The sequence below is a fragment of the Meleagris gallopavo genome, chromosome 16 (assembly GCF_000146605.3).
Source record: "Meleagris gallopavo isolate NT-WF06-2002-E0010 breed Aviagen turkey brand Nicholas breeding stock chromosome 16, Turkey_5.1, whole genome shotgun sequence".
NCBI lineage: Eukaryota > Metazoa > Chordata > Aves > Galliformes > Phasianidae > Meleagris > Meleagris gallopavo.
This window is the reverse complement of record NC_015026.2, coordinates 3,383,539-3,396,989: the sequence shown is the minus strand read 5'-3', so window position 1 is coordinate 3,396,989 and position 13,451 is coordinate 3,383,539. Positions and strand designations below refer to the sequence as shown.

At 40.4% G+C, this 13,451-nt stretch overlaps 1 long non-coding RNA gene across 1 annotated transcript; it reads left to right on the top strand.

The window, feature by feature from the left end:
- The first annotated feature begins 5,608 nt into the window (after positions 1-5,608).
- On the top strand, positions 5,609-13,063 carry LOC109370178. Its single transcript, XR_004161462.1, has 4 exons — positions 5,609-5,696; positions 9,468-9,639; positions 11,781-11,990; positions 12,158-13,063. It is a non-coding gene; the product is annotated as an uncharacterized LOC109370178 (long non-coding RNA).
- Positions 13,064-13,451: the final 388 nt, after the last annotated feature.

The following is a 13,451-nucleotide window of genomic DNA, read 5'->3' as shown; positions in this document are numbered from 1 at the left end:
ACACAATTGAAAAAGTTGAGCTTCTGTATTGCTGGTAGAAAATAGGAGGATTTGAGACATTGAGACTGGCAGACAATGTATGTGTGTTGTAAGAGGACATCTTTTTCTTTCTCTGCCAAAGCATGAGACTTACAGGACACTCCTTCCGACATGACATTCAGCATTGGTGAGCTGGTCTCAGCTGTGACCTAGAGGTCAGAGACCGAGGCAAAAGCTGATTTGACAGTTCTCTGTATGAGGCACCTTGCAGCGTAGCAGGTTTGGGCTTTCTCAGTTCTCCAGGCAAGCTTTTCTGGTTGCTACTTTTCCACCACGTGAGAAAGATGTTAGTGGCATGGGTACAGTTCCTTCAGGTTAGGCTTAGATTTTGTTAAGGGAGAAAACCCAGAGTCCCATTGTGAGTGGAGTTGCAGAGGGGGCTCCAAGGAAAAGTGAGGTGCGCCAAACACTTCCAGGCTTGGGCATCTTACTCAGAGGGCAGTGAGGAACTGGGACAGGCTGCCCAAACGATGGGCCCCATCCCTCAAGACCAGGCTGGATGGGGCCTTGGGCAACTTGGTCTGGTGGGAAATGTCTTCTTCCATGGCAACGGTTGGAACTGGATGATCTGTAAGACCTCTTCCAACTCAATGTTTTCTAGGATTCTATGGTTTTCCATCTAGTTCTTTTCTCTCTAGTTCCATCTCTTCAAAAGTTCACTGGGAAATGAGAACTGATATCTTAGTGTTGTTATGCACTATTTAAAATAGTTTATTTATTTGAAATTGTAACTATTTTTAAATGAGTTGTTTCAGTTCCAGAAAAATAATCTCTTAAGTAAGTAGAATTAGCCAGACTCATTTTGACATGCTTTCCTCTGAGTTAGGAGCTGTAATAACACATCTACCATTATAAGACAGACTACATTACCCTCAAAAATGAATTAGCCTTCCGATTATTACTACACAGCAGACAGGGTGGCAGAGCCAAGCTTCTTTATGAATGGTTAAACCACCTTGCTGTTAAGGAGAAGAAAAAAAAAAACACTGAAGACAAACATATGTTATCATTCCAGAAAACCAGGTTCCTGTGCCCCTCCAGTACATGCATACGTTGTATTGAAAGCAAAGGCTGATGAACGTATGTGTCTGTATGAAATGCCAAAGCAGCGTGAGCTTAATGTTAAAGCTGCTTTTAAGTGAAGACTGCATTTGTAATTTAAAGTTGTTTCAAAGTAGTGAAGGGAACTAGGGAGTTGTTTGGGGCTATGGAATATAGAATATCATTACAAGCACATGCAGATCATATTTTGCTTGAACTAATTCCTCCTGCTATTTTAATATCAAACATAACCCATGCCAGTTTTACATCTCAAATATATTTGGTATTTCAAAAAATAATTAATAGTGTCAGTTTTATTAATGTGTTAAAATATGAATTAAAAACATGACAAATCAACGAGAAACAGCAGTCTGTTTTAATGAATATTTCATACTGTACATCAATAAATCATAGATCAAAGGGAATGAAGCACATTCTGCAATATATCTTTTCTGTCAATGTGGGGTTACTAAAAGTTTTACAAGTTATTTTGGCACTTACTTAGTTGCACATTTGAATTAACATTTTAGGAAGGAAATAAAAGAAGTTATGGCTTTGAATCCCAGAAGACTCTGGTGTTCAAAACAGATAGTCTTGTTTTTAAGCATTGTAGTTGACCACATAACTTCACGTCTGTGCCATGCCTGCAGGTAACTTGCTCTTCCTTCCCAAACCAGGCTATTTTCCAGCTTTCAAACAAGCTCTAGCAGAAGGTGAAAATATTCCTCTCACAAAGCATCTCTTATGTCATGCTCAGTTACATGGCTGCTTTGATATAGGTACTGGATGAATTGTGCGTCTCTCTTTCTGCTGCTCCTGTTTCTCTTTAGTACAGATGGGTTGAAATTTAACGATTCTAACATGATCAACCAACAAAATGAGTTTTAACCCATGTCGTCGTTGATTGCACATATGGTTAGTCCCTACAAGTGAGGTGAACCTCTCTGGCTTGCACCCGGTGAAAGGGCTTATAGCTACTGTATTTCACATCACATTTTTATGAATTAATGGAACGTTTCTAGTTACAGGAAGTCAGTAGGTGGCTCATAGTAATTGGTAGCTGAGTTGGTAGTTTTGGTCAAAGTTCTTGATAAGTAAAGATCCTTTAATGAAAAGTATTGTTTTTTTTGTGTGTAAACAGAAAACTTCACTGTACTTCCTTTTCCACAATTGAAGCAAGAATTATAACTGCACAGGAATCAGCATCTCTCCTATACTTTTAGGTCAGTGATTGATTAGCACTGGTGAAAGGTAACTGGAGAAGGGGGAATGGGCAAGGCAACTTCTCTCTCATCTGTAATCAGGAAAAACTTCTTTACAGAATGGGTTGTTAAGCACTGGAATAGGCTCCCCAGGGAGGTGGTTGAGTCACCCTCCCTGAATGTGTTTAAAAACCATTTGGATGTGGTGCTTAGGGACATGATTTAGTGGAGGGTTGCTAGAGTTAGGGTAGTTTGGTTAGGTTGCAGTTGGACTCGATGATTTTTTAAGGTCTTTTCCAACCTGAGCAATTCCACGATTCCACAATCTCTGCTTTTTCTAAACATACATCTAATCTCTTTTAGACTACAGAAATGACCTTCAAAACATAAATCAAACTGACATTGGCAGCAAGGTGTGCCTGATTATGCAAGCAGTGTCTAGAGAGGATGGTCCTGCTTTGTTTGTCCTAAAGGACTCCAAGCTTGATTCAGCGCCGGTAACATCAATGCAACCACCAGATTTTATTATCTGTGTTTTAAACAAGAAATTTCTGACTTCTCAAAGATCTCATCAGTCTGTTAGAGGCAGCACGCAAGTTTGCCTGTGTGGACAGATTCAGTTCATGAATCCTATGTGAAGCTGTTTTTACCAATTACCACTTCAATAACCCCTGGATTGACTCCACTTGACCTTCTTGGTCTGTCACTGATACTCTGAGTGGGTTCTTGAGCTATAGGGTTGTGTCTTATCAGAAACACATAATAGGGGACAGGGTTATAGTACATAATTAAGAGACAATAAATGCTGTAAAAGAACAAGCATATACGTGAATACAATAAGCTAGAGCTCAGGGTTTTATAAGATGTAGTCGTATCTCCTTATCTATGAAGCTTTGGATTAATTAGCCAGAAGTAGCACAAAAAATTATCACCTGTTAAGTTTTCTGTGTGCCTATTTCTGCAGTGACATCTCCTTCAGAGGAGCCAACAAGTTTGTCTGTATGATGCTTTCTGCTCAGAAGGTGGATATATAGCCATTATTGGCTATAAAAACTGAAAAGTGACAGTGAATTGAAAATTGCAATGGCAATGAGTTTGCCGTTTTAAACTACAAACAGAGAAAGAATAAAAAAGGACAGTTAAAAAGCAGAGCTCCAGTCAAATGTTCCCTACAGCACCATAGGGCAGATCCAACAGCGCTTGTTGTGCAGGCACACACCTGCACAGTCTGCAGCTGGTGCCCATTGTCCAGTCCATCTGGAAGAAGGGCCTTGCCCTGATACCAGCCTTTCCCTCTTGTTTAGTCCAGAAATCCTACACTTGCAAGTAGCCCTACTGTGCATTGTTTCAAGGTCATTTTTTGGAAAAGGCAACAATAATGGGAGTATTTCATTTTCTCTGGAAGTTTTGTTTAGTACTTTTTTCTAGGAAACAGAGATACTTGTGTTTTTGTGGACCACTGTGTATATTTACTAGTCTTAAATTTTAAAACTTGGTTTAAATTTAAAGATTTGGTTATGCTCCCTTCTAAAGAAAAAATCTTCCCCTGATTTCTGCAGGATCTGATTCAGACTCAGTCGTGCTGAGAATTGTCTCATAGTCAGAGCTGAGTGAAATGTTTGCAGCGGACAAGTTTCCTTCAAGCTCAGGAAGCTTTTATTTCCCTGAAATCCTGTGAGCAGGCAACAAGTTTCTCCTACTGAACAGAGCTTTTAGAGACAGAAAGAATGTGGTCTGGTTGTGTCAGGGGTGAATCTTTCCAGGAATAAGACAGAGATATGGGCAGCCAGGCCTGTAGCAGTGGCCCCGCTTACCTTTTTCTCAAGGTGTTTCTCGTTTATGCACGGATTTACAAATTTACTTCCCTTAAAATTTTATCTAGAACTTGATTCATTCACAGAGTTTTGCTTAGCCCGAAGCAATCAATAAACAAGATTACGGCCTCCAAATTTATGACATCATTACTTTTTTTTTTTTTCTCACTGTAGCTGAATGCATGCTGAGAACCAGAAATCTGTGGTGTTTTCCTCTTTTATAGATGCAAACTGGCTTTCTCACACAAGTAAATAAGTCCAGGGCTGCATTTTAGAAATGATACATACAGGAGCGAAGAGACTGGATCAGGCCAGTAAGTTCATAGTTTTTTTCATATAGAGTAAGATTTTAGAAGTCAACCTCATTCTTTTTCATGAATTTGGTGGTAAAATTATGTATAAACATAGTTCTGTCTGCAAGACTCAAGGGTAAAGTTTGTCTCTTTGATCTACTGTAACTATCAATTAAAAGAAAGGATAGGCTTTTTCCAAGAAGCCATCTGGCTGCTTTCTATCAAGACCTCAATTTTTCATTTTTGTCTTGCTGAAGAGGTAGCTGCTGTGTTAGAATAATGCAGTCAGATAAAAGGAATACTGGCTCAAGCTGTCCGCTGTGGTTGAGAGCAAATGATCATGCTTAATAACGCTGAAAAAAAGCAACAAAAAACATATATAATTCAGAGCATAGTAAAGACGGGAACAAATTCCTTACAATAGCCAGGTGGATGCTCCCATGCAGCATCCTTATGTGTGATTCCACCACCTCTCTTTTTTTAAACAATAGAAAAATAGAAAGGATTGCACACGTTTGGTTGGTTAAAGATGAAAAGATTCTTATAGCAATTAGTTTCCACTAATTAAGTAGTAAGGTGAGGGACAGAAATGAGAGACAGATGTCATTCAGTGTACACTGTTGAGCGATACGATTTTGCTGTATCCCACTGCACAAGGATGATACCCCCAGGCCAGCAGGAGGCAGAGAGGGGTTTGAGTCTATGAATGGTTATTCTGAACTGGGTTCTAATGCCAGCAAAGGCCCATAGGAAGTGTTTGAGTGTGTAGACCATGGGGGAGGTCCATGTTGTTCATACTCTTACCAGGGGCCGTGTCCCAGCTCTGTGTTCTGCCCACTGGCTCCTGGGAGCTTGGCTGTGCCATACCACTGAGTGGCAAGCCAGGTCCCGCGTGATCCCAGCCAGCAGGACAGTAATGCCAGCCAGAATAGGAAAAAGCCTGTTGACCAGCAACACAGAAACAACGACCTCAGCCTCTGAAGGCAGAATAGAAAAGCCGGAATGTGCAGAGATTCATCTTAAACTAATAACAATTGCTTCCCTTCATGTTCGGCGTATTTGACATAATTACCTTAGGAGCAGTCTAAAAGCATTATATTGTTAAAGCTTGCCAGATGGAAGACAGAACTGTGCTGATAGGAAGCACGTCAGGCAATGATATTGAAGAGATTTCTGAAAAGTTTGAATTAATCTTTCTCTCCTTTTCCATATAGTTGACATTACTTTGGGCTCATTTGCTCTCTGGACCCAAGCACTTGGCTCCTGGCTACAGAACTTGAAGTATAAAGGTCTCCCTAAAGAGCAAGGTGAGGTTCTAGCTCGAATGAAAGCCACTGCAGGAATATCTTAAAGAAAAGATGCTTTCTCCACTACACAAAACAGAACTTCGTATATCAATGTTGACATAAGATGGTGCTAAATGGGTAACTTTTTTTCAAGCGTTTATCTTCTCTGGCTGAGACCCATTATTTTATTGTGCCGGTTGGAAACCACCACACTGCATGACACAACCATGTTTTTAATTAGTCTGAAAAGTTTTAATTGGGAAACAAAGGGAGATATCTTATAGATTATTATTGCAATCTTTAATTGCCTGACTCGAGAGACCGTTAATTATCTTGATGGGAGGATGACACACCTTTCTGTACTAAGGCACTCATATTTATGGCACCTTTTGCAGAATACGGTACCTGTTGACTTTCTTCCAGCCTTTCATTAAGGAACTGCTGTGATAGGAATTAACTACAGTAATTCCATTACAAAACCTGCTGTCCAGTGGAATTTTTCTGGAAGATTAGATTTCTGAAAGGGAAAAAGGCCATTTTAGCTAAGCATTTCCTCAAGGCCCAAAGTAAATAACCGACAAAGAAGGTCAGAATGAATTTAGAACTCTTAAAGGTCTGCTGTACACTTGTATGCAGCATACAAAAAGTAAACAGTGCAGCTTTCCAGTACAGTGATTTTTATTGTTTAAAATGTTTCACATTTCAGTTTAGAGAGAGAGATGAGAAATGCAGAGGAGAGAATCTGATCAAAATGATTTTACTCGGAGGAAGGGCAGCATTTTAAGCAGACATTTCAAGGTTGAAGTGATGCTGGTAGCAGTTGCCTGGGATTAGCACCAGAAGAAAACACTTGTTACACTCACTGGGGCAGAAAGACAGAGAAATCCAGTGACCTGGGGTCCAGTCCATGCCACAGTGCTAAGGGAAGGTGCAGAGCATTTGCTCTGTGTGTATATTCTGTCTGGGTTTGGTTAACTAAGCAGAGTGATTCTCCCAGCAACTGGCAGCAGGGCTGGGAGCCATTGCTTGCATTTCATGGCTCCAGGACTTGCTCATTTGCAGTAGGTCTCTAATTGGGGCTGAATTGAGTAAAGGCTTGTTGGAAGACTTCATACTGTCTAACTGAAAATTCAGATGGGGATTACCTGAACCTGTGTTAGTACAGTGGCTATTGCTTTTTCCTGAGGTCGGCAGGATCTGCTCTATTCCTGTGCCAGGACAGTATTCCCTGGCAGCCTTCTGTACCGTGGGCTAACTAAGCACTGGGCTTCTTTTAGAAAACAGTCAGGTGACCTCTTTATTTGACCAAGAGTGGGCGAGCAGTGGCTCGAGCTTCGATCCCATGCCCGCCTCTCTGCCAAGCCTCAGCTCATGCAGCTCTCTGGGAGGTGCCCTACACTCCTGCTGCTGGGGCTGGAGTAGTGGGGAAGGAGAGGGTCATTCTTGAGTCATGGGACCTCACAGGTAGGTCACAGGGAGACAGAGGTAACACGATTTAAGTCGCTGTGTGCTTTTTTCATCGGAACACACCAAGAGAGGTAAAGCTAAATCAAGCAAGCTAAACATACGCCGCATCCCAAAAAGTGTGCACGTATACATGCCTGACAAGAACTCACCGAAGTGGATTCCACTTCATGTATGCTGTCTTACCAAACAATGAGAGGGAAAACAAAGTTTTGACATAACTCTTTCATCTGAGGAAATTTTTCCACAACTACAGAAGTCATTACACTGCATCTGCAGTAGCTACAGTCATTGGAAGCAAAGTGGCTATCAGCAGTGCTCGAATGTCGTCTATAGCAGAGCTTTTGCAAATTAAGAGTCTGAGGCTGCATACTGATTGAATGCTGCAAACTACTTCCCCCTCCACTGTCCTTTATTTCTTCTTCTCTCAAGTTGCTGTCAGTAGTAATCCCTCTTCTAATATACTGAGATGGGGAAAATCTCTCTTCAGGGTTTTTCTGGCTGTTTGTTTGCTTTTCAATTAATCTCAGCTAGGGCTGTGTTCAGTAGATGACATTGGTTTGCTATTCACATGTGCAAAATTGCAGACTTTTGACACTTTGTCCTATGTGCAAGACGTGCTGAGGGTATGTTTGCGGACCTAAGGAAATTTTTTTCTGGAGTGGTGGACATTTGGGCTGGACATCAGCTCCAGAATGATACATGTAGCTGTGTTATTGGATAATTTTAAAGGGCTGTTCACCTAAGGGCAAAAAATACCCTTCTGGGGACAACTTCAGCGGTTTAAAAAGTAATTACCAGCTGATTCCATCTAACAGGGATGGTGCGTTTGATTCAGAGACCCACAGCATAAACTGAACAGGAGGCCACCTACTGCACTGCAAGGACAGGGCTACATATCCACTGTGTGAGAGCAAGATTTGGGGTGTGAATTGAACTCAGTGAGCTGAGTATGCAGTGTGTTGTTTAGTGGCTGGGGGGGAGAGGAGGTTGATCTCTTCAGATGCTTTCCCACCTGGGAGATGAGTTGAATGAGCAAAGCCAGTCTGAATGCTGTACACTTCTGGGAGATTCTTACCTCTCTGAAACCAGTGTCGGCTTTATATCTTTTTGTCTAGAAACATACCAATTTATTTCATTGCACTGGAAATAGAGCTGTTGTCTCAGGGTTTAGGAAAGCACAGTAGTTTTTCAAGAATTTCCTCTGAAACAAAATTAATGGGAGAAAATGTAGCATCATTTATAATACATGTGGTACTAAGTTTTAGTATATTCTTCAACACTTGTATTTAATTTGTCTCATCTAAGTGTCAGCTTTATTAAGTAGCTTTTAAATCCTTAATTTGAAGTTGGTGTAAATAAGAACTGAATCCAGTTTTAGAGTGTCCTGGGCAAAGAGGAAGCTGTAATCATACATGGACATCTCAAGCCAGATGGATATTATGACAACAATTAAAAGCTTTGAATGTTCTGTATTTTACCATCTATTTCTTTCCTGGGTTTTGTGGTTGTTTTGTTGGTTGGTTTGTTTTCTTGTTTTGTTTTTTGTTTGTTTTTAATATGTTAAAACCTTTTGCTTGAAGGAGATTCTCCTTGTACTTTTATACATCAAGAATTGAAGTATTACCTTAATCTCTTCTCAATTTTTTTCCCCTTTGTAAGCAGTTTTGGTCGTTGCTACAGAAACATTATGGAAATAGAAATGACTATTTTAAATCATTGGTGAGAGGAGGAAGGATGATGAAGCCGACTCTTAGCTGTAGTAGCATGTAGTTCAGTGTTAGAACTACAGTGCTTAAAAATATCCTCACCTCCCATTTCCTTCTCTCCCTTGCCCATAGCTGGTTGCTTCTTACCCCAAGACCAACGAAGCAAGTGGAAATGTTCTCACAATATTATCTGGCCCACAAGATTGGAACTAGATTTTCAGGGCACCAAAATTAGCTAATGAAAAACGGTTTGGTGATTTTCTTCAGGTTTCAGAGTTTAAATGCGTGTGAGCTACTCTACTGTAAGATCACAAGGATCCTGCTGTCTTTGACAGGCTTCCTTGCCCAGCTGACACTAAGAGCTTTGCTAGGTCCACAGCACATGCGAACAACGGCTGTGAGATGATGGCAGGCACACGGTTGGACAAAGCTTCCAAACAAAGGCACGATTTCATTTGAGAAGATGGTGCCTGCAGTCATGGCACAGACACTTGTCGTCAACAGAGAAAACAGGAAAACACTCTGTTTGGCTTTCTGTGCTTTTTTTTTTCCTTTTAAATACTGTTTTTGCCATTAGCAATGGTACAGGTTACCTGATAATTCTCTTTGTGTTTTTCAGGAAAGCCCAAACTCACCGATAGTAAATGAAAGCCTTCTGAGAATAAAATCCTGAAGAAAACTGTACTACAACTAAATTACATGCTGTATGAGCTTTGGCACTGAATCTCACAAAGTTTATGAAATTACTGCACGCAGCTTCGTAAGGAATCATGAACAGTGAAGAAAGACCTGTAAGTATCAGACAAAATTAGTGCAATATAAAATAAAGGCTTCACCATGTTGAACTGTTTAATTCCTAGCTATGATGCACCACTGCTAATAGCTGGAAGTGAACACCAGGTTCCAGGCACCTTTATTTCCAGGAGGGGCTCACGCTTCTCAGCCAAACAGGATGGTGGGGTTTTTGTGATTGTGTCTAAACTAGATATTAAAATAGGTTTTAAGCGAGCATTCTCAGAGGAAAGACTCTAACAACACTAAGGCTGAAGGGAAACACAGCCTGTTTTATCTCTGTTTTTATTAATAAAAGAAAGCCCAAAGGCAAGGAGAAATTGTTTGGGACACATTGTTGCTTTGATGCATTCTGTTGAGTGCCTATACACCTATTCATAGAATTAAATAATTTGGTTTAGATTATTAAGTGATTACTCTGTGCTCCGAATGATAGTGAAATTCACTTATTTCCCATGTAGGCAGTGAAATATCCCTCCGTTGGATTTGTCACTTGCTTTTCTCATTCCAAAAAGATGGGTTATGCAGTTATCCTGACACGTTGGAATACTGACAAGCAGTGTCAAATCTCATGATAGCATATAATGACTCTCATTTTCAAACAAGAAAGAGAAATGGGTGTTATTGCAAAATGTTGTTAGATTTTGTATTAAATCTTGCATAGTAACAGTATAATTATAATGTGTCATCTCTGGCTCAGTAATTTGACAATTCAGTTCTTTGGGAGGGGGGGGCAGATGGCCTATAACATACCATATTTTTATAATTAGTTTATTCTCTGCAAACTCAGTATGTAATTATTCCCTCATTCATTACTGGTTTCTTTGAAATCTTCTTTTCAAGAACTAATAAATCCTCCAACACAAGTGAAGCTTAAATCTCTCTTTGTACTGTTCTCGATCACCTCTAAGGAATTTACATTTTTAATACTAAACACCCTGGTTATTTCACACTCCAGATTACTTATAAAGACGTCCTCAGCATCACCCTTTGTATAAAACTTGGCTGCCTTTCTTTTTTGCCCCTCTTTCTTTCAAAAAATAATGAACTTATTTCTGAGAAGCATGCAATATTAAGATGAGATTTTAGTGCCAGGATGGTGAGATGCATACACCAGCAGAATATAAAATGCAAAGAGATGTAGGGATATGTCATGTATGTGCTACGTTCCAGTATATGATGTGTGAGAGCTGCAGTTCACTGTGCCATTGCAGGAGGCATCTATATAAATAAGAGCGCTCATGTGAATTTTTTTGTTCACATTCGAATCCCTGCTGCAGTACTTAGTTTTGCTATAAATTGTCTTAAGTAGTGACATAATCTTCTGACAATAAAGTTTCTTTCCAAATCCAGAGCCTCCTATGTAGTTGCAGGTGCTTCAGACTATCACAGCCATTCATTTGAGCCCAGCTTAAAGCTCTGCTGTGAGCTTTGCTCCCCAAGAACCTCCCTTTATTGTGGTGCTTATCTGAGTACAGCCTGGGGCCTGATGCTGCTGCTCCAAAGTATTCCTGTACTGAAAGGACAGACTCGCATTCAGCCTGCCCTTAAATAAATTGACTCTATGCTTAATGAAAAAGCACAAACAAACACAGTGTAGCAGAATTCTGGCTTTTTCAGTCTGCCATTCTTTCAAGTAAGGTTGTGTTCTGGTTGTTTTCAGAACAATACTGTAATTTTAGATGTAAACCATATCATGGAGGCTGAGATTTTCAAAGCAGCTTAAAGGATTTAGAGACATTTTCCATTCAAATTCAGAATCTTTCTTTCAAAATCCCTTGGAGAAGTATGTCTGTGTTTTTGGTAGCTGTTGTTCAAGCAGCACTTCAGTTGCTTAGAAATTCTTTGTGCTGTTGCTTAATGTTTCCCAAAGGTGGGGGTAGGAGAAGGAGTGGGGAAAGAGAATGCTACACATTGCATTTGCTGTCTGTAGCATCTCACTGGCTTAAAAATGCTCTAAAACTTTCCCAGCCCTATGCAAAGCTGACTTCAATTGTACTCTCTCATCAAGACACAAGGGGAAATGAAAAAGTTCCCAAGATTTAAGGTGGAAACTTTGTCTCCTACTGACTAATTTAGTTACTGTCATTATCAACTGTTTTTTCTGCCTTTTTCTTAATCCTTTTCCTGTCTGAAACAGGGCACTAATTCACACCACACTGTGCTACACGGCGCTCCTGGCTGCATCGCACCTGTTGATGTTTATGTGCCAAGGTACATTACGCCAACTGCAATGGCAAGGAAGGTACGGCTGCAGCTGAGCCTGCAAACAGGACAGCTGCATCTCAGGGAGCACTGCTCTCCAGCAGCAGGCCAGGAACCCGCTTCGACCGCTGGAGCAAAAGTAGAGGTGTGTATTAGCACTTTGCATCTAAAAGAGTTACCAGGGAATTGCCAAAAAAAAAAAAAAAAGGGATGGTTCATGTTCTGCAAAATTAGGAAGACTCAAATGCTTCTTCCAGGGCACCTCCATCCAAAGTCCTCCAGCAATATGTGCTTCCCTTTTTTTATATACAGGAGTCCCTGCAGCAGCCTGCAATCTTGGTTTATCTGGGCAGCCAGTGTTCTGCAGGAGTGGCAGCATAAGCTCCTTACAGAGACAAGCTTTCAGATCCTGTAGGATCTCAAATAACTCTTCAGGAGCTGCTGTTCTCACTCATTGCTTCTGGTAAAGCAGATAAGAAAGGCATCCAATGAAATGATCAGGCAGCATATTTGAAACAAGTGAACCTGTTTTAAGAAGAACAAAATGAGATAAGAGCCTTGATAATTAAGTTATTGCTGCTTACCTTTTGCTGAATTCAAAGTCCCCTGCATTAACAGGAGCTCAGGGAACAGCTTCCCTGCCTGTGACATCCCAGCCATTCATCTGAGGTTTTTTGGAGCATCAGTACTGAACCTCTACAGCAAGCTCAGATAGTCAGCTCCAACCAGGAGTTTTCTCCCATAGGTAATTTCAAGCACTCCTGCTGCAGTTTAAAATGGTGTACCTTTCTGTTTGGTGTCCTGATTAGTGAGTATCTACTGCACTGAATGCATGATGGCTGTAACTGTATCCAGGAGCTTTAAGAAGCAGCTGTATTTTTATTATGAGCCCACTGTAAATTGTGTGTCGTGCAGTAGTTTTCCCCTTAGCAAGGTCCCTTTTCTCACTGAAGACACCTGTGGTTGCAAATCTAATAGAACCTAATAGAACTCGATCCCGTAGCCGTATAGCTCTCAAATATAGATTGGGTGTGTCAGTAGGTTCAGAAGGTACTAGGAACATATGAACATGCTCAGTATAAAAAGCCAGAATAAAACTAGTACTTCTTTCCTTTCTTTTCTCTTTTTATTTTCCTTAGTTTCAGATTTGTTCTACACATCAAATCTTTGCTCCCCAGACAAGGTTTGGTGATGTCTCACATGCAGTAGTAGTCTAAGTGTTTAGAACAGCACACCATTATAGTTGCAGGGGAAAAGGTACCAGCCTTGACCCTTCTTGAAAGCTGTACTCAATTATTTATTGGTAAAATCCCCTTGGCAGTTAATTTTTTTCAGTGTGTGGCTTCAACAGTGTAGTGAAACTTAGTGTCAGGTATTGGGAATACACTTTCTCTCTTTCTGAACTGCACATAGGAAAAGGGTTCTTTTTTATTTTTTTTTTCTTCCATGATGTCAAAGTTTTCTAAAAAGCTGCCAAGCCCATTACCCATATTTGTTTTAAAAGCCTTATGAAACACAGTCAGCTCGCTAAGTTCTTTTCAAATTAATTGTATTACTGGAAAGTTAACATTTCAAGTCTTTTCCTTCCTGAAAATACTGGAAAAGC